We start from the raw sequence: 21563 nt of genomic DNA, 5'->3' as shown, positions 1-21563 counted from the left end.
TGCTCTCTTGTCTAACTTGAATTCATTTGAAAAAGGCTTGGAGTTTCTGTACTGGATCTTTTTCCTCTTAAAATTTGTCACCTTCAAATTTAGGGTTTGATCCTGCACCCATTGATGTCAATGCAAAAGACACCATGGAGCAACGTATGTCTGCCCTTCTTCCTTTTCCCAGCCCCCTGGGGTTATGGAAGCTTAGGATCAGCATTGACCTTGTGGGTTACCCCACAAGTTACTGCTATGAACTCAAACTCATTGGTCCCTACTCAGATTGCCAGATTGCCTAGTTTTTGACCAGAAAGGTTGGTTGAAAAGGCGACCTGGAAATGTCCGATCAGATGTACTGACCGGACAGCAAAAGTCCAGTTAGCCTGAGTGGGGAGGAGAGGCACTGGGTGATCAACCTGCGCCAGCCTCTGCTTAGTGGGGCCACCATCTCGTGGGTTGGCAGGCAGCAGGCTCCATGTCCGGCTTCAGTTCCTGACCAGGCCCCATAGCAGAGGAAGCCCAGTTGGGAGGGGTGGGGGGGAGAGTGAGGTGAAGAGCAGTGAGCGATGGAAATTGAGGAGAGGAGAGGAGCAAGCAGGGGGCAGGGCCTTGAGGGAAGAGGCAAAGCAGGGGTGAAGCCATGTCGGAAGAGGATAAGCGGGGGTAGGGGGGAAATCAAATCCTTAGAAATTAGCAAATTGCAATCCTACCCGCACACTAACCCTTGAAACTCCTCCTTGTTTACATTTTTCTCACGTTCCCCACCTGCCTGTGCATGGTGCCTTACCAGAGATCCTACTGAAATCCAGGAGAATTGCATCACCTCCCGTGCATTTGTGAGGATTCTTTTACTCCATCAAAGGCATTAATCCGGTTTGTTTAAAACGATGTATTTGTAGGGACCCCACTCTGCTAACTGCCTTCGCTTCCTGGCAACTCACCATTTGACCTCAAGTTAACAACTCCAGGATTGTCCCTGGCACAGAATTTAGACAGGTGCAGTTGTAATTAACTTTTTATCCTCTGCAATACATTGTGGAAAGCTAGAGCAGTCCCACATCCACTGTCCCGTAGTCCACAACAACCTCACCCATATCCAGTGATATTCTGCACAAGTTTAGGAGTCTTAGGCCAGGTCTGCGGTAAAAAGTTAGTCACTCAGGAAAGCGGTCGCGACTCTCTCCCCGTCCACAAGGGCGGGAGACCACGTCTCTTTGCCATGACACTTTGGAGAGCTTTGGTTCAGAGGAAAATTAGCTGACAGTGTCCCAGGCCTGCAGTCAGGCAGAGCAGTAAGAAGTCCATAGCCCGGAGCCCTGAATCAGGGTGGGGAGACACAGTTAATGGCTCTGGCTTGTGGTCTGAGAGAGCAGTGAGTCTGTCTGCTGGGGCCCTCAATCAGGGCGGGGCAGCAGTCAGTTCAGGTATGGGGCTCTGACCAGCAGCCAGGCAGAGCAACACAGCAGTCTAGGGGAGATTAGCGCTCTGGGGTGTGAGTCAGCAAACCATCTGGCATCCTAGTTCAGGTGAGTGCCAGACCACTGCAGGCCTCCTGACCACAAAGCATCAGTCTCGGGGTGCTGTTATTATTGTTAGCGACAAAAGGGAAAATAGAATGCTTGAAGTAAAATGTTTTAGGTATTCTGTATGTGGATTCATTTTTCACTAACCTCTTAGAATGTTCTGGACCTTTGTAGAATCCTCTGGAGCCTTCCAGACTTTCTGAGAACTACATTTTCCTTGAACCTCCTAGAATGTTGTCAGCCAGGCCCTGTACACTTCAGTTATTCTTAAAATTAAAAAGTTTTTATAAGCTTAAAAAAATGCTTCCTCTATTTGCTTATATATGGCATGAATAAATACAAATTTACATATCCTACTGTGCAAATTTATCATCTTATATGGCAGAGATAAATCACGCATGCAAATTGTGGATCCAAGTTGTGAAATGGGCTACAAATACAATAAAAATAAAGTATTCAAAGGTTTAACAAATGTAGAAGGGGACTCCGAAGACACTTCTCGTCTGGGGTGCCATTTGGTCTAGGTGGGGTGACCAGACAGCAAGTGTGAAAAATCAGGACAGGAGTAGGGGAGCCTGTATAAGAAAAAGCTCCCAAAATTGGGACTGCCCCTATAAAATCAGGACATCTGGTCACCCTAGGTCTAGGGCACCATTTGGTCAAGACTATGCCAAGTCTTTGCCACACTCTTCCCCAGTCTGACCATGTGTGTGATGGGTGGGATGTATCATTTTGAGGGGAGTGAGGACAGATTATGCTTTTGTACCTCCATGCTAGCTGGGCCATGATTTCACCCTGAATCTAGCTTCATCCATTATGTTGATGTTATAAACAAAAAGCATTTTGCTGAGACCTGGGACTCGCCACTTCTTTGAGAACACAGCAGTAGCAGTGAAATCCTGACTCCACTGAAGTCAATGCCAAAACTCTCATTGACTTTAATAGGTCCAAGATTTCAACCCAGGCATGTTAGACTTGGGACTGTTAGCAAAAATGCCTCTGTGGATTTCAGCCTATGGAGAAGGTGATCTCTCAGATAGCCAGTCATGTTGGATTTCATGGACCACTGGGGACACCGTGACTTGCACCAAGATAGAAATAAAAAGAGACTGAAGTCTTCTGAGAATCAGTGCAATATCCATCCTGAAGGACAAATACATGTATCATGAACTGGGCCATTGTCCATGTCCTGGGATGATGATGTTGATGCCATGGTATGATGATACTCTATGGATTGTAAGGATACATCCACATCACAGATTAAGATGGGTTTGTAGAGTAGATAGACTTTAATCAAGCTCATGTGGGTAACCACAACAGTGAAGATGCAGTGGCATGGACCTTAGCATGGGCTAGCGACCTGAGTATGTACTGAAGGCCCCAGGCTGGCTTGTATTAGGGCTGCTAGCCCACGCGGAAACTCACACTGCCATTTCTTAACTACTATTCTTACCTATGCTAGCTAAATTAAAGCAAGGTAGCTGTGCCTACCCATACTACAACCACACCTTAATTTATACTGTAGAGGTACCCTCAGAGACATTTCAGGACCTTTAAAACACTGCAAGCTGGTATTATGATGTCTTTTCGTACATGACGTGATATCTCTAGCTGAAATTAACAACCTGTTTTTGTCTGCTTCTATGTATAAAGTGTAAGTTTTTTGGGGAAAGACTTGTCTTTTTATTATATGGGTGCATGTACAGCATGTACTTAGCAAAATAGCCTGCTTTATATAGGTTCTTATACCAGGATCATCATTTAAATAAATAGGTTTCTGGTCCCTGAGTGGGATCTATAGTTACCATTGTGGAAAATAATAATACTGAATAAATAAATAATCAAGCTAGACTGAAATCAAGATAGAAAAATATCTCTTTTCAAGGTAAATAAGTTTTCACCCACATGTGGGTTTTAATGAAATAAAATGAAACTTCCCCCTCAGGCTGAGGTAAAAAAATATCCAGCTCAGAACTCAAGCTGGTCAATTTCAAAGGAAGGAATTAATTACATATAGATTTAATGAATACAGTGTTTCTAGGGTTCAGTGGACATTGAAATTGCTGAGATGGGTTCGGTATCTGATATTGCAGGAAGTCATTGTGCTGGGGAATCTATTAGGAAGAAAAAAAAGCTTTTTTTTTTTTTTTTTTTATTAAAGTCTCTGTAAAGAGTAATTTTGCAGCCTTAACTTAGAAGCAGGTATCTCTCCCATGGGCTGTAATTTGCATTAGTTAATTCAGAGGTTTGCAAGGTGAGACTGGGCTGTGTCTTGGACAGCAGAACCTTCTAAACAGAGGCACAGCAAAATCCTCTGGAGGTGAAGAGATACAATTAATATTGTGCATGTGGAAGGTCCGCATGTCAAGCAGGAAAATGGGGTTACAGTTGGAGGCCCTGGGGTATATACTGAGGGGTTTGTAAGGAGAAAACCCTACAGCCAAAGCAGAAAGCCTGCGGTGTTCATTGGAAAAAAGCCTGAGATGTATTATTCCTTGGTGATTAAAAGAGCACTGAAATATATTTCCTTCCCCTTTTTGTGATAATTGGGCTGACAAATTCACCCTACTTGTGAACTCAACTGTACCAAGTAGGTAAAAGTTCATAAGATGTCACAATAACCTATCATAAGTGTTGACGGGGAAAGATATGAAAGGGAGACAGACTGAATAAATCTATGTTAAAAGGCCTCTTGATAGAACTCAAGGGCTGTGTTGAAATAGTGCCTGGTAAAAATAGAAGATGTGGAACTGGAAATTAATGAATCAAAATTAGAGTGACAGATATTAGGCCTGCTGAAGGGATAGGCTGTTCCACTCTTTGCTCCTTTTTAGGGTCCTCAAATAAAGACACTTTTGTTTGGGGGGAGAGGGCAGGAAATAGGGAAGAACAGATGGAGACTGGAGTGAGCTTGACTCTCACAGGGTCCCAGAGCTTGACCTCCAGCTCCATTCTAAACATCTACACCACAATTTTATATCCCCGCAGCTTGAGCCAGATGACAAGGGTTGAGCACAGGTGTTTAACTGCAGTGTAGACCATTAGTGGCTGTATTGTGGAGCAGAGGGGGCAGGAAAAGAAGAAAGTTAAATGAGGATCCCTTGTGTGAAGGGGTTCTCCTACTGGGCAGAGTTTTGGGCAGGTGGCGTCCGACACACATCCTGGTGTTTGGGAGATGACTTCACTGCCTAGGACGTCAAGAGGAAATTTCAGTTCAATAAGCAGAGATGGCAGGATGGGCACTGTGCACTCACAGCCGAGGGAGAACATTCCATGCTTATCACACACCCACCCAAAGCCAAGCATCTGTTTTACAGGAAGGAAAGTAAATTCCACCAAGGCCCTGATTCTGCTACGCTTGATCAAGCTGAGTAGTACTTGCTCACCAGAGTAATGCTAAGAGAGAGGAACATTCCTTGGGTCTTATCCCACCCACCAACCCACCAAGGGACAGTTACAACAAACTGCCATCCACTTTGTGCTTTCTCACCCTTAACAAACACACAAACGCAGAATCAAATGCAACCGTTGAGCAAACAGGAAAGCAAGTGATCAGAAAGAGGACTCGAGCTATATGGTTCGAATTAGACTGGGCAGAGCACTGGAGAATTTACTGTTGAGAACAATCCGTCCCTGGCAGAGGGATGTGTGCAAAGTGGTATCTTCACAGGAATGACTAGGAAATGAGAATTCTGGTTTGTGAAACATTTAAAGGTTTCCAAATTTGTTTATGTTCCTCAGCACAATGAAAACTTTTGAATTTTGTTGGAGAAAAAACAAGTGTGAGAGCAACACCCCAGAATAGCTAAGCCCGGCAGTTAGGGCACTCAGCAGAAATGTGAGAGACAGGTTCAAATGCTGTGGTACTTCATTTGGAGCAGGGATTCAACCTGTTTTCCATTCCCCTGGTTATTCTGGGGTGGTTTATCTCATCTCCCACCCCAGAAATTCCATCCTGGACCTGAGAAACATTCCCAAGGAAAGTTTTGCAAAAATCGATATTTCCGTTTCAAAAAATCAATAGTCTCCGGTGGGAAAAAAAATCGTTAACAAATCATTAACCAGCTCTAATTCTGTGCTATGATTCTAACACCAGGGTTTCATCAGTGTATTCATTTTTAAGCAGTTGTATTCAGGCAGTTATACCTCAGCTGTTAACATTTAGTCAGGCCCAGAATTTCATATTCAATCCTTACCAACAAAAGAAAGGTAAAAAATATTTTTTCTTATTTCCAGTTTGAGGGGTAAGTGGAACTGGCCGGTTCAGGGGCTTGGCAGTGAGAATGCAGACTGAGCAGGCAGGGACCAAAAAGTGTTATCATGCGACATGTTTGCTGCTCTACAGAAAACAGGTTTCTCAGCCCAGTCACTAGTGCACTGGTGGCTACAGGTCCGAAACATTCTCTCAACTAGCACTTTTGTTGGCAGTTTCAGCCTCGAGGCCAAGGGATGAGCGAGCCAGAGTGACTGAACTTCACTCTCCTCTCTAGAAGCAGTCCCTTCGGATAAGCTGCAACAACAGGAGTGTTGTGAGAGAAGATTGCGCGGCCGATTCCCCCTGCTTTAATGCCTTTTTTTTCTGATTCAGTGGTGGACTTCAATCTGCAGGGCTGTCAATGCAGCATCTCTCTTCTCAGAGTAGTGGGCTTGCCCAGGATTCTCTGCTTGGTGTCTTCATCTGGTTCCCTTATTTTATACCATTAAGCCTCACTCTCATTCTTGTGTTCTTCTGTTGTTCCCCCAAGCAATCATTTGACTCCGGAGCTCTGTGGCCCATCCCCTGTTCTGATGAACTCCAACCACCATTCTCAGGAATCAAATAGGCCAGGAGTGTTCACTTCTCAAAACAGCAGCTCTTGTCTGGGATTCTCAACTGGGCCTCCTCCTCTGGATCCCTTGTTTTGACCCTGTGGCCTATGGCCTGTTTGTTCATTTTTTGTCCTTTCCACTTGGCTAAATTCTGGCTCCTCCCTCATTCTGTAGCTCCACCCACCAATTCTCATCACCGGGTTGGCTGGAGTCACTCGCTTTTCAGAGTAGACAGTGTTGTCCATGTTTCTCCGATCAAGGTCCCCTTCCGGATTCCATGTTTTGACCCCTGACTTCACTCCCATCCCTACTTTCCTTTTATTTGTCTCATGACGTTGAGTTGAACATTGTACTTTTGTGGCGCCTCCCCTCACACTAGGAGATACCATTGTTGTTATGGGTGGAGCCCCTTGTGGGGTCTTTGCCCAAGTCACAGAGTTACAATAGGCTAGCTTCTCCTGCTTCTTTGAGCACTGTCCAGCATTCTCTGCTCAGCATTCCCTTCTAGTGCCTTTTTATTATGCTCACTCCCATTTTTATCACTGTATAGCTGACCTTTGGTTTTTGTGGGCTCTCCCATCTCCATTGTTGGTTGTCTGGTAGGATCCCTGCCTCCTTCTCAGAGGTCAAAGTGGCTGGCTTTTCTCACCAACACTAAATTCACTTCTAAAAACCAAATGTCAAAGAAAAATAGAAGGTGACAAGCTTAAAGAGGCTTCTTTTGAGCTGCATATCTCAAAACACCAGTGGGTCTGTCTCGTTTGATAGGTATTTTGACAATAAAAGGCCTAGACTTGGAAATTAAAACACAACCACTGTGGACATGCATCACTTTTCTCCCTTCAGAAAAATATGACAATTTTACTACTTGGGCCTATAGAGTATTCAGTGAGTCAGGATTGACCTGATATTGAGTCAATGATCCGTGAACTCTCCCTCGTGAGCTTAGACGCTGTAGTGCATATGTTACATGGCACATTGATTCAGGATGAATTGAAGATAGAAGGAGCAACGAGTTGAGCCCAGAGTTTCTGCTTTAAACTCTTAAACCTTTTGTTGTTTATAAATTTGCACCCCCTCCATGATGTCCCTTAAAGTCAATGTGCTATACCTTTTTACCGCTAATTTACATTAACAGCTCACTTCTTGAGTCATGTTTGCCTCAGTTCCACTTACAAGATGTCTTCTTCAGGGCAAACTCAAAATACAAACCATAAAGAACTATACAGAGAGAGAGAGCCTCCCACCGTCTGTTTATTAGCAGCCACATTGACTTCTGATGTGTGTCATGATCTCAGACGGCTTACACACAATATTGGTTGGTATTTAAGTGGGTGTAGAAATGATGGGTGTTAAGTCTTTTGAGTGTTGCTGCGATGAGTCAGACCCACTTTGGAATTCATTTTTTAATCAAGGCTGAATTCTGGCCTTCAATCTGAATTCATTATTATGTTTTTTTTAAAACCTATTTATTCCTTTCTTCATTATTTTCGTCTTTCTGCTATAATTGCCAGGAAATACTGGATAGATAAGGGATGCTAGGAACTAATTACTTGACTACACTTTTGTTCATTGTGAGGAAAGAAAACAAGCCTCTCTTGCTAACCTGCAAAGTAGCATATTAATTTTTCTATCAAATACTTCACCACCACGCACACAGAATTGCCTTTCATTAATGCAAGGATGTCTTTAAAAATAACTACTTTAGAGGGGAAAGTCTACCATGTAAAGCACACATTCATTGATATATCAAGATATATGGTATAACATTGATGGCACCCCTACCACTGATGCATAGAAAATGACTGAACAACAGCTCACTGGATATCAGAGATTCATTCTGCATTGTCCTGCATGATTCTTCCATATGGAATTGGCTATTGTTCCCAGTGAAGTTCTGCAATCAGTTTATTATTATCAAGAGATATGTGGTCCATATGCACATGCCTCTAACTGGTGGGGATGCTTCTATTTAATTGGTGTTGGACCTGCTTTGGGATTGGACTAAATGACCTCCTGAGGTCTCTTCCAACCCTAGTCTTCTATGATTCTATTCAGAGATCTTCTATAGCACCTGAGCTAGTTGGCAGCATACAGATGGTTAACACATGGCTCTCCAGAAACAAGAATATCAGTGCTGTGAACTCCTGCTTAAAGGAAAACCCTGCACTTCCTGATGTAACAACTGTGCTTCCTCCTGATAGCCCTTTCCTCTCCATCCCTCCCTCAGCAGCATGTACAATAACATTCAGGGAAGCCATTTCCTCTTTATCAAATGAGTACCGTTTTAATTCATTGCATAAACTGCACAGGCCTTTCAATGGACTTTTGTTGAGCACGTGTGATCCAGCAACTGGTGTGGTCTGGGAAGCAGCAGAGCTGCAAGGAGGCAGAGGAAAAGATTTTGTAAAACCTCACACTTTCAAGGGTTTGTTCCAAATCACATTGAAGCTAAATGAAAAAATCCCATAGACTATGATGGAACTAGATCAATATTTATGAAATGGTCTCAGATCTCCAGATGGAAGGGGCTACATGAGTGCAGAATATTATTTTTAAAAATGATTCATTATGCCAAATCTAGAGATTCTTGCTTATTTTTTAATGCAGTTTTCACTCTTTCCTTAGGCAATGTTATCCAGTGTATAGGGCTTTGCTCTGAAACTCAAAAGATCTGAGCTCTATTCCCAGCTCTGCCACTGGCCTGTGGGATGACCTTGGGCAAGTCACTTCCCCGCCCGTGCCTCAGTTTCCCCACCTATAAAATGGGGATCATGATACTGACCTCCTTTGAAAAGCACTTTGAGGCATAGGGATGAAAAGCACATACGAGCTAAGTACTATCATCATCCCAGGAAAATTTACATTAAATCAGTGAGACTGGTGAGCTCTGTGTCTGTAATATTAACCTTCACTTAAAATGGGGAATGAGGTGGAGTAACGAGGAAGGGTCATTCGTGGTTCAAGTGAGGCTGGGCTTATGAATTATTGTCGGGGTAGGGGGAATGCCCCAGGCCACACATTTAGGCAACCAAGGATGGATTTCGAGCTGATCCTGCAATAAAACATCCATGGGGGCAGATCCCTGAGGCTCCACAGAGCCCCCGTTAAACTGGTGGAGCTCTGTTTGAAGGCAGAGGTCTCCCTGTAGTCAGCCATGGCTCAAACTGGGCTTGGTCACCTTCTATTTATGTCTCCTGCCTCTGGGTCCCCTGGGGACAAGCTCACAGTTCCTCACGGGACCTGAGCTCACTCCAGGGGTCCTTTCTTGGTTTAATTACCTCCGGTCCCTGGCTGCTCCGCAGGCTTAGCTACAGGGCACTGAAGGCAAGCAGACCGTCCACACCCCCTCTCAGGGCCGCAGTGTCTGGTTGCCATAAGGTGGGGAAGGGGAGGCTAGTCACTGCCTCGGGCTGGGGCCCCTGGGTTACCAGGCTCTCTGCTGTCTCTAGAAGCCTTTACTTTTGGGCAAACATCCCCCCACCCCACCCCAGCCCTGAGTTCTGTGGTCAGCTTCACCTTGATAAGCTCCCCTTCTCCCGGTAGAGCATGCTCTGCAGGTGCACCTGATTGGCACTGCCTGAGTACAGGGATCCTCCCTAGGCTTGCTTGTGGCATGTCCCCTCACAGCACGCACATAAACCACATGGGATTAGCTCAGACCCTTACGGTACGTGGAGACTGTGATAAAAGTCTACTGCCTGGCCGTGGCTGGCCCAGATCAGCTGACTCGGACTTGCAGGGCTCAGGCTGCCGGGCAATAAAACTGCAGTATAGATGTTTGAGCTTGGGCTAGAGCCCGGGACCCCGTAAGAGGGCTGCGTGTTCTCGAAGCCAAAGCTCCAGCCCGAGCCCGAACGTCTACACTGCAATGTTATAGCCCCACACCCCAAGTCCCATGAATCCAAGCCAGCTGACCCAGCCTCTGAGACTTGGAGCGACAGGGTTTTCACAGCAGGGCCAACATAGGTGCTTAACTTTTGGCAGCTAAGTTCAAAGACGTCGGTCTTTGTTTCACTCAGTGAAAGAAGTGCACGAGAAGGCTTTGATCCACGGAAGTTAAGGGGAGTTGGCTTTGCACTGAGTTTTGGATTGGGCCCTAAGGACCCAGTGAAACTTGCTACCCATAATGTTGCTAATTAGCGTTCTAGCTGGAAATCAATTGCCTTAAATGTGAATTAGCGGTGCCTCGTTTTTTCTTATCTTGAACAGAAGGAACCAGAAAGTATACTCTAACCAAAACAATAATACACCCCTACCCCCATATAACGCCACCCGATATAACACGAGTTCGGCTATAATGCAGTAAAGCAGAGATTCGGGGGGGGGGGGGCGGCAGAGCTGCGTGCTCCAGTGGATCAAATTAAGTTCGATAGAACGTGGTTTAACCTATAACTCGGTAAGATTTTTTGGCTCCTGAGGACAGCGTTATATCGAGGTAGAGGTGTAATAATCAAAAAATCCATAAATAACAGGCCTCATTTTAGCCAATGGGTTCCCATCAGTTTTTTACTCCTTTTGGAACAAAGAAGGAACATTCCTTTTCATCTGTCAGTCACACATCTTGTGGTGACAAACTGGCTCTGGAAAAAATGATGGCTTGATTATATGGCAGCATAATCTGATGGCTTTTCTCTCACAGGCATAGGCTTTGCATTATGTCTCTATATGCAAATATATTGAATAAATTGTTCATGCTAATAAAAATATGAGATTTTGACTTTTTCAAATGCAGCTTTTAAAGCCTCTCTGTTTTTTTCTGCAAGAAGGGCAATGCTTTTCCATCTACGGGGGAATATAAAAAAAGTAAAATGGGCAAGGCCTGAAGTTAGGATGATGGAAGACAGAACAGCTAAGAATCTCCTGTAAGAAAAACCATATAGTGCCCGACCTTGTAGCTAATTAAGGAGAAGACGGAAAGATAATATTAAGGAAGACCTAAGACCTCTTAATGTGAATTATCATAAATGACAAAAATATGCCCTGGACTGAAAGAAATAGGAGAAAATTATGAGCATGGTCAAGGACCTCAAAAGTAAGCTTGGAGGATGAGGAGGAGTTAATTCTTAAAGAATAATCAAACAAATACATATAAAAACTAATCCATGTCGGCAGTTACAAAGAGAGGAAAAATCCACAAAATATGAACCAGTGAGGTTCCTCTCAAAACCTCAAGTCCCTCTCGAAAGGATAAAACAAACCTGGAAGGACAACCAAACAGAAAGAGAAATGAAATTCAGTTATGTTTGGTTGTTCAGTTCTTTGCACACCCAAAGCTTTACGTTTCATTATGGTAACACCTGTATCACCAGCAATGCACACACCTTAAAAGCGAAGAATCAACATACATTTTAGGGTAGGTCGACACTTGTGGAGGCATGTTCAGTATGGACATTGCACACCCAGCTAGTAGGGGGTCTAAAGAGCGCCGCAGACAGTGGGACACTGCTTAGGTGAATAGAGTGGAGACATGGCAGAATCTTAGGGTATGTATCCCATGGCTCTCTACTCGCCCAAGCAGTTCCTCCTACGTCTACTCTGATGTTGTTAATTGGGTAGTGTCCTGCTTCCTCCCCTCTGCCTGAGCCCTTCCCCGCTGCCTCCCCCCGTCAGAGCCTCACACCATATAGCTACATGTACCCTAAATGCCACTGCAAGTGTAGGGGTGGGACGAGGCGACGCAAGCATGGGGGCCTCAGGCAAGGGACAGAGTTGGGGCGGAGCCTCGGGGCAGAGCACCCACCAGGAAAAAGAAAAGTCAGCGTCTGTGGATGGGACTCAGCCGCCTCTGTGTCAAACTTAGCTCACTCTCTCAGGTGAGGGGCATGACACCAGTGCTACTGTGGTGGGAGCAGGGTGGGGAATATAAGAGCAGCCTGAGCCTGGGAGGTGGGAGGGAGCCAGCTGAGGAGAGGACAGATGATGCTCCAGTGATCCCAAGCAGAGGGACCTGAATGGAGAAGGTGCCTATTGAGAGATAAGCCTGGGCTGAGGGACTTGCTGGGAGAGAAGCCCCAGCTGGGGGGACCACAAAGGACTTTGAGCCCAGAGAGTGTGCTAGAAGCAATGGGAACTCTGATAAAGGACTAGGAAGACTTCTGAGCCTAGAGGGAGGGCTGAGTGGATGCTAAAGCCCAATTATACACTGAATGCCCCAAGTGAGCCTGGAGAAGACGGGTGGCTGGGCTTGACCGTCATCTTATGGGAACCAACCACTCCCAGGGTGCAGCAGTCTTGGGAAAGTGCCAGATGGGCTGTGTAATGTGAGAGAGAGAAGGTAAACTGAGGCAGTGGCTGGGCCGGAAGCCAGATTGTCTAAGGCACCTTTGGAAAAGATGTCAGGGTGTCTGTGCTCCGCTTTGGATCCCCGGGCATTGCGCACAAACGTCGACTTGCACCCTTGTAAAGCTTCCCCCCAAATAACCAGTGGCTGAAGAGCTAACATCTGGCCTAAAGTGGCTTGCCCTGGACCATACAGAGTAGAGCCCTGGCTGCTAGATCAGAATGTGAACTGCAGAATCATCCGTCCCCTCTCAGTCCCATTCTGCTTCTGCTGCACATCCCGAGTACGGCTGCATGAGGAGACGGAATTCACATCCCTTTGAGGAAACACATCTGTTGATGCCAGGAGCATTGCACCTGAAACACAGTGGGGAAGTTGCTTGCAAATCTATAAACGCTTTATCTCCTGCTTGTCTTTTGTCAGACAAGTTTAGTATAAATGGAGCTTAATATTGCCTGGCTATTCCCAGCTCCCCTGCCATGTTATTTGTTTCTATGGTCTGTATTTTCTCCTTCTTTATAAACGAGGTATTCCAGCTGCGCATCCTGATATCTAAGCTAATAGAAAGAGGTGACGAACAGGAGGAAGACAATCTATCCCTACGCAGATGTTGCTCATAACTTTGAATTCTCAGAGCCTTTGAATGTTTGCTAGTCCCTCAAGGCCAGGCTGTTCTCAGCTCAAGCTCTGTGGTGCTCACGCAAACGGAGCCTGAGTGTAATGCAGTTTGGCCTTGAAAATCTTTTCTTCCCCCTCTTTTGTGCTAGGCATTGTGCTTCTCAAAGCACTTTCCTGGTGAAACGAGGACAACAGAAAAAGGAGAGCCATTCCCAACCTCACTGGGAACCATCAGAGCAATGTCTATCTGAGATGGGGATATGCTCTGCCAAGCAACTGCAAAAGGAAAAAGAGAGGCCTGATTATCCGGCACTTCCGCCTGGGTGTAAATCAGGAGCAGTGACTCTGAAATCAGTGGCGTTACTCTGCTGTAGGTGAGTGGGAAAATCAGATCATTTGTTTACTGGTCCAAGTACAAACACAGGTGGCACTTGCAGACTTCCATATGGATGCTTTCCTTAGTCAGGGTTTAACAGGGATCCCGTAGCACTGGCCTCAGCAGCCAAGATGTAGCATGGACAACAGAGTGATGCAGAAAGGGCTGATTGCTATACAACAGCCAGAAGTTTAAAAAGCACAATATTTTGTATGGATGATTCAAGTGCCAGAAGTCATGTGGCAAAGCACTATCTAGTGGGCAGGGATCTACCAGGAGCTGGCTAGAGAGAGACATGTAGACAGATACAGTTTATGCACACCCTTAGTAAGATGTGGAATCCAGGCTCATCCATTGATGTAACAGTGAAATAAATCTTTTTACTGCAGTCTGAGCCTTCCTGCTTCCTTGGGGATACCACAGCCTGATTGCAGTTTCTGATATGTTAACGGGAGGATGGCAGATAGGCAAAGTGACCTTACAGATAAGGCACTGGACTGGGACTCAGAAGACCAAGCTTTTATTCCTAGCCCTGTCACTGGCCTGCTATGTGACCTTGGGCAAGTCATTTTCCCTCTTGGTGCCTCGGTTTCTCCACCTCTAAAATGGGGACAATGACACTGATCTCCTTGGTAAAGTGCTTTGAGCTCTGCTGATGAGAGCTTTTACAGAGCGTGAGATTATTACATAGAGCAATATTGCTTTGGTCTCCAGTTTGTTTTAACCTGTAAGCTCTTCAAGGCAGGGACTGGCTACTTTGATTCCTGGTCAGAGCTCACTGATTGCATGGTGTCCTGGCGATACCATTCAGAGAAAAGTTATCCAAAGAATTCAGGGTTGAGAACATTCTTAGTCATCCAATCCCATCAGACTTTGGGAATATTGATCGAGACAGCAGGAACTCCAGGGCAATTCTTCCCACACCAGCGTGGCCATTATTTGTTTGAAATAATGTTATCTATTTATTTAGAGAGATTTAAGCAACCAAGAAAAGCAACCAATGAAGAAAAATTGTGGTAGCCCTAACAATTCATTCAACTTGGTGGTGACCACTCAGCACTGCAGCATTAAATAATCAGGTGCAGATAGCTAATTAATACAGTCAGACCATAAATCAAAGCAATGGAAAGACATCTCTCTCTCTCTTTCCCTCACACACATACACACAGGCATCTATCCTCAGCTACCTCATAGAATCATAGAATATCAGGGTTGAAAGGGACTTCAGGAGGTCATCTAGTCCAACCCCCTACTCAAAGCAGGACCAATCCCCAACTAAATCATCCCAGCCAGGGCTTTGTCAAGCCTGACCTTAAAAACCTCTAAGGAAGGAGAGTCAACCACCTCCCTACATAACCCATTCCAGTGCTTCACCACCCTTCTAGTAAAAAAGTTTTTCCTAATATCCAGAATTAGAAATGGCCTTGAGATACCAAAGTCAGTATGCAACACTAGCAGCCTCGGGTGGGTTGTCAGTAGAAAGGATCAAACCTGGGACCATTAAATCATCCCAGAAGATGGGTGGGATGATATAATAGGATAGCCTAATTTTGGCAATTAATTGATCTTTGACTACTAGAGGTAAATATGCCCAGGGGTCTGTGATGGGATGGGATCTGAGTTACTACAGAGAATTCTTTCCTAGGTGTCTGACTGGTGAGTCTTGCCCACATGCTCAGGGTTTAGCTGATCGCCATATTTGGGGTCGGGAAGGAATTTTCCTCCAGGGCAGACTGGCAGAGGCCCTGGGGGTTTTTCACCTTCCTCTGCAGCATGGGGCATGAGTCACTTGCTGGAGGATTTTCTGCACCTTGAAGTCTTTAAACCATGATTTGAGGACTTCAATGGCTCAGACATAGGTTAGAGGTTTATTACAGGAATGGGTGGGTGAGATTCTGTGGCCTGCGTTGTGCAGGAGGTCAGACTAGACCATCATAATGGTCCCTTCTGACCTTAAAGTCTATGAGTCTATGACAGGTGATGGCTCATGGGATGATTGCCCTGTTCTGTTCATTCCCTCTGAAGCACCTGGCATTGGCTGCGTTAGAAGATAGGATATTGGCTAAGATGGACCATCTGTTTGACCCACTATGACCCTTTTATGTTATGTTCTTATGCATGAGCTGCTACTACCTGATCCAACACACCCAACTGTTAGTGGGGGCTGTAGCAGGCTCATCAATCTCTAGATGGCCTAGCCACTTCTAAAGGGAACAAAATGCCACATGGAGTGGGTCCGCTTACACGTGTTTGAAACCCTGCAAAGCACAGCGATGCTCGGAGATGGGCTTTTGAATTTTCTGCATTATAGGGCAGGAACCAGCTGTGAAATTTGAATCCTGCTCCACCTTGGGATTCCCTCCCTCAAACATCCAGGGCATTCAGCTGAGGAGCTTGGGGTCAGGCCCATCTCTCCTGTTCAATCAGAATGAACTGGAAATATACTCCAGAGCTTCCTAATGGAAAATCAGAACTGTCTTAAACAAACAGCTCCACAGTCACATGGTTCTTCCAAGTAAAGGAGTGACACTCTCTGTCAGCCATCCCTGGCTAATCCTCTTTGGAAGGCTGCCTGAAATGCCTGGCACCTATGCTACCAAGTATTACTGCAGAGCTCTTTGCTGGGTTTGACTAGGTTTATGAGTTTTTTACGAGTCTCCAAGTTTCCAGGGCAGCATAAATTTGATACCTTGACAATTCCAAAATGATTCTGTCTCTCACACCAGCACCCAGGCGTGAAAAGTCAGTTTCAATTCTTGCCCCTCTTATAGCCATGGAGCTGTAACACTTGAGCTGGCAAGCTGAGTGAATTCCATTGACAAACACTGAGCTCCTGGTAAAAACAAAAAAACCACCACCGCTTTCTTGCATGACAAGAGGGACCGGAGATCTCCAAGGCTGTAGTTTGCTTGGACAAGCATATTTACTCTATGCCCTTGTAGCGGGGTGAACACCCTGCTCCAGACCTGAAGGGGTTGGAAAAGCTCTGCAGAGGGCTGGGGTTGCAGAAGGGAGCAAAACCCTGGTGATTGGCGGAAGTGGCTGCAGCTGGGGCCATGCCCCAAACTGAGCAATTGGGCCTTATAAGAAGGCCAGAGAAGCCAGAGGGAGGAGTCTCACTTTGACTGGAAAGAGAGACAGGCCTGGCTGCTGGGGAACTCACCTGAAGACCTAGAGTGAGGCAGGGCTGGGGAAAGGCCTTAGGAGCTGGGAAGCCCTAGGCCAGCAACTCCCCAGGCTGCAGAGCCTGGTCCTAGGCCCCCATGGGTATTGGGATTGTAGAGGGTCAGCCTGAGTGTGGGTAAAGGCAGCCAGTCCAAACCCCTTGTTGCCCTTGATGATCGGCTGATAGACTGCAGTCTGCCCCAGGGTGCAGGCTCTAGATGGTGACTGGCAGTAGCCATGACTGAGGTGACGTGGGATAGCGGGTGGGGGTTCCCCTGGGTGGGGACACCCAGAGAGAGTGGGGTACTGCCAGGGGGCAGCACCCAAGACAAGGGCACTGGAGTCCAGGAGGGACACGGGGGCCAATGACAGTCAGGACACCTGGCCTGCAGAGGGCACTCTGACTACTAGTGAGCTAATTTCTGAGACGACCAGCAGGAGGTGCCACCGAGTGAGTCTGCACCTGATTGCACCCTGTGTCTGCCTCTGTTTTCTTAGTGTTTATTAATTATTAGTTTTATGGTACTGCCTGCGGCCTCCAGTGAGGATTGGGGCCCTGTTTTGCTAGGTTTAGCATGCATGCATAATCACATTATTGTTTATTTCGGTAGCACCTGGGAGCCCTGGGTCACAGAGCGGGATCCCATTGTGCTAGGCAAGGTACAAACAGAACAAAGAAATGGTCCCTGCACCAAGGAGCTGAGAGTCTAATTCCTGAGAGACAGTCTGTGCCCTCAAGATTTTATAGCCTGAATAGACAAGACAATGGAAGTATTATTATTCCCCATTGTACAGCTGGGGACCTGAGGCACAGAGAGACTAAGGGTATGTCTACACAGCAAAGAAAAACCCATGGTAGCTTACTCAGGCTTGCAGGGCTCAGGCTGTGGGGTTGTGTTTGGGTTGGAACCTGGAACCTAGGACCCTACAGGATGGGAGGATCCCAGAGCTTGGGCTGAAGCCTGAGCCTGGAAGTCTACACAACAATTAAACAGCCCCACAGACTGAGCCCTGCAAGCCTCAGTTGGCTGGCACAGGCCAGCCGTGGATGTCTAGTTGCTGTGTACAAGTACCCTAATGGACTTGCTCAGGGTCACCCACGGAGTCTGTGATAGAACTTGGAATTGAACCTAGACTTCTGGGGTTTCAGTCCAGGGCTTTAATCACGATGGTGCCTCCGCTCTCAACACTGGATCAAGTGACCTGATCAAAAGTGCATGGACCACCAAACTGTATGTGGTTCACCACAGTCCACTAATGAATGGAACATCAGATTGGCTAAAGCATTTGTGATTATGACACTTACTAGGTGCTAAACCACACAAACTACTTTACTCCAGAGAGTGTGAGCCCGTGTCGGGAGAGAGATTGCAGCCTACAGAGGATATCCTTTCAGCTTGAATTCTTTATGTCCTGTCATCAGTGCTACTGTCATTGGGTGCAATTAGAAGAAGATAGAAAGATGACACTACAGATGGATGGATAGATGATGTGCTGGCAGATACATAAACAGATTCATGGATAGTGAATGTTGCATATTTCCTAAAGTCATGGAAATGTAAGGCTGGAAGGGACCTTGAGAGGTCATCTAGTCCAGCTCCCTGCACTGAGGCAGGACCAAGTAAACCTAGACCATCTCTGATAGGTGTTTGTCCAACCTGTTCTTAAAAATCTCCAATGACAGGGATTCCACAACCTCCACTGGAGATAGATGAAGGGATAGATAGATTCAGGACCTAAAATAGAGTTTTAAAAAACGTTTGACTTGTATTTACTTATTTACATTTGGAGTTCATCATTTAATGGGAAACTCTTCATCTTTATGCTGAAAAAGTGACTGACAGTGGCTAGTAGTGCAAACAAAACTCTCTGAGAATAAGTTCCCTGAAGCTAGTATCCTTGAGAAATCAGAAACCTGAATGTTAGCTGAGAAAACAATGAGCCTGGCCAGTCCTGTCATTCCCGAGAAATAGCCAAATACAACCACTAAGGATTCTGAATTTACAGTGTTGTTTGGAAGCTAAGCCTGACTTTTTTTGATGAACACTGTACATTAAAAAAAATTGATTAAGTGGGGTAAGTTATAAATATATTTCTTGCCACACTCAGATCAAAAGACCAGAACACATAAAGAGTTATTTATTTCAGTCCATTGTAACGATGACTGAATTGGCAGTGACAACCCTTTGGAATTGATTTGTAGTGGTAAAAGACTAATTACAAATATTTCAAAACAATTTTTCCCTTCCAAATAGACCTTATCCAGCACTAATCACAGGGAAATAAAATTAAAAAAATCAAAGAAAACCACCTGCCCTGTAATCTATTCATTATTTGTATCCGAGATCTGAGCTGGAGCTCCATTGTGTTAGGTGATGTACAAAGGCATAGGAGAGGTCATCCTTGCTCCCAAAACGTACACTCTAATAGTTAAGACAGATGAAAAATAGCAATTCTTATTTCCATTATAAAGAGGTAGGAGCTAACACACAGTAAGACTATGGGACTGGCCCAAGGTCACACAGGAAGTCTGTGGTAAAGCCAGGAATTGAACCTAGACTGCTGATATTTCCTCACCCCAGTGTTCACTGGCTTCATGGAATTCTCACAGACAATCCCGCCAAGTTCAAAGTTTGGGGCCTTACCTGAGGAGCGCTCTCAGGGATTGACCCAAGAAGCCCGCCAGGGAAATGACTCCGCAGGACAATTCCATTCTGCTTGGATGGCAGCCACAAGAGCTTCCTCAGCAACTGGTCCACAACTGGAACGCTCTTCCAGAAGGGAGCAAGATGGTCACAGGATGAAATGTAGTGTGCACGCCTGCAGTCTAGCTTGACTTCCAGAGCCCCACCAAAACCACACAGAAAACTAATCTCAGGTCTACCTAAGGGGGAGAAGAGGAGGAGAATGATGCTGAGATCTTCTTGTGTCCACTTTAATACACATGGAAGGCATTGATATAATAGAATGACAGGCATTGTAGGAGAACCTACAGAGGCAGAAATAGTTTAAGAGAATTGACCAGGGTGACATAGGGCCAGATTCTGCAGTGGGCTCTCTGCCTCTAGTGAAATCTGGGCCACCTCAGATCCCACAGACGTCAATGGGAGCGGAGGACACTCAGCACTTCAGAGGAAGTACTCAGTACGTCCCTGAGCCTACAGCGAACCCTTGGTAGAGCTGGGATTAGAACCCAAGAGCCCTGATCCTGTGTCTCCGCCTCACACCACTAGACACCGCCCATTCCCTATTTTAAAAAAAATATTTGTGGCAAAATTAATATTAATGTCATAGTAGGGTCTCAATGTTCCAACCCAGATCAGGATCCTTTAGTACTAGGCATTGTACAGACACATAGTAAGAAACAGACTCTTACTTTAAAATCTTAATAGACAAGACCAACCAAGGGTATTTGTACAGTGCCTAGCACAATGGGATCCTCGTCTGCGACTGAGGCTCATAGGTGCTATGGTAATACAAATAACAAAAGTAACCCTGGTTTGCCCAGGGTCATATCAGAGGTCAGTGGAAGAGGCAGAACTAGAGAATCCAGTTTTCCTGATTCAGGACCTTCTCCGCTGGACCAAACCACCTCCCAAGGTGGTCCTTTTTCTTCTTCATCATCATAATTATCATCATCATCATCATCTTTTTGAGTCTTTTTATTTATCATGGATCCTGGCAAGTGACACTCTTGACTGGAAATATGAGCCTGTGACTCAGCTGTTTGCAGATGATGTTGCCAGGACTGCATGCCAATGAGCTTTAATCAACAAGGATTTGCATGTGGAAATATAGCCACGTCCAGAATATCCAACTCTCAGTAGTTATTGAGTCTCTTAATCACCCACAAAAACACTTAGATGAGTGGTTTTGTCTTACACTAGTGTTTTTAACTGTTCAGTACCAATATGTTGGCATGGTCTCACTTTCGGGAGAAGCAGCAAGAGAGGCTAAAGGGCAACGCTTGACTGGAAGGAGCCATTCCACCTTATAATTTGTCAGTTAAAGGGACACTTTAAAAACCGCTTGACTCAAATTAGACACTGTCCCTGCACATGTTGCCAAAATTAAATTAAATACATGCCAGCCGTTTGTATTCCTAGCAGGGAAAAAGACTGTTTTCTAGGACAAGGCCTGTAACCATTTTAAAATCGGAGGATACCCTCACATCCCAGGTTGACCTGCACACACAATGCAGGAACAGTGGAAACACAAACATGTCCAAAAAGCAGCAATGGATGTGGAGTGCGTAGTCTAGGCACCAGATCAGATAATAGGGCTATAAGAAGTGTATGAAAGTGTGACATTGCCCCCTTGTGGCTGGCCTTCAGAATAGATAAGAACCTTCCTGGATATTGCTACCAGCTAGGAGAGATGTTGCTCAGGATTTTGAAATAATATGTCTCTTGGACTCGCTCCTCCATGCTTTCCTGAAATGAGTTTTAGACTAAAATTCTTGAGAGAACATTGGGTTCCTTGTGGTTTATATAAACTCTCATTATTTAATCAGCATTGTGAGTGTCTCTCAGCCTGCACTGGGAACCACAGTCCTTAGTACCCCAAAGTGACAGGATGACTCATCCATTTATCACACATAAGGGAAGAATAACTTGCTCTGAGTGGAGTTGAATGATCCTGCTACAAGCTGGGTTTCCTCACACACAGATGCCTTAGATGGGATCTTCATGTTCATTGTGTTTAAAGTAGAGCTGGGAGGGAACTGGAATTTCCATTGAACAGCAAATTCCACGATTTCTAGATTTGCTTTTGTTCAGAAGAGGAACAAGGCATCTAATTTTGA

This window comes from Gopherus flavomarginatus, chromosome 10 (assembly GCF_025201925.1).
Source record: "Gopherus flavomarginatus isolate rGopFla2 chromosome 10, rGopFla2.mat.asm, whole genome shotgun sequence".
Classification (NCBI taxonomy): Eukaryota; Metazoa; Chordata; order Testudines; family Testudinidae; genus Gopherus; species Gopherus flavomarginatus.
Note: the sequence above shows the minus strand (reverse complement) of the source record.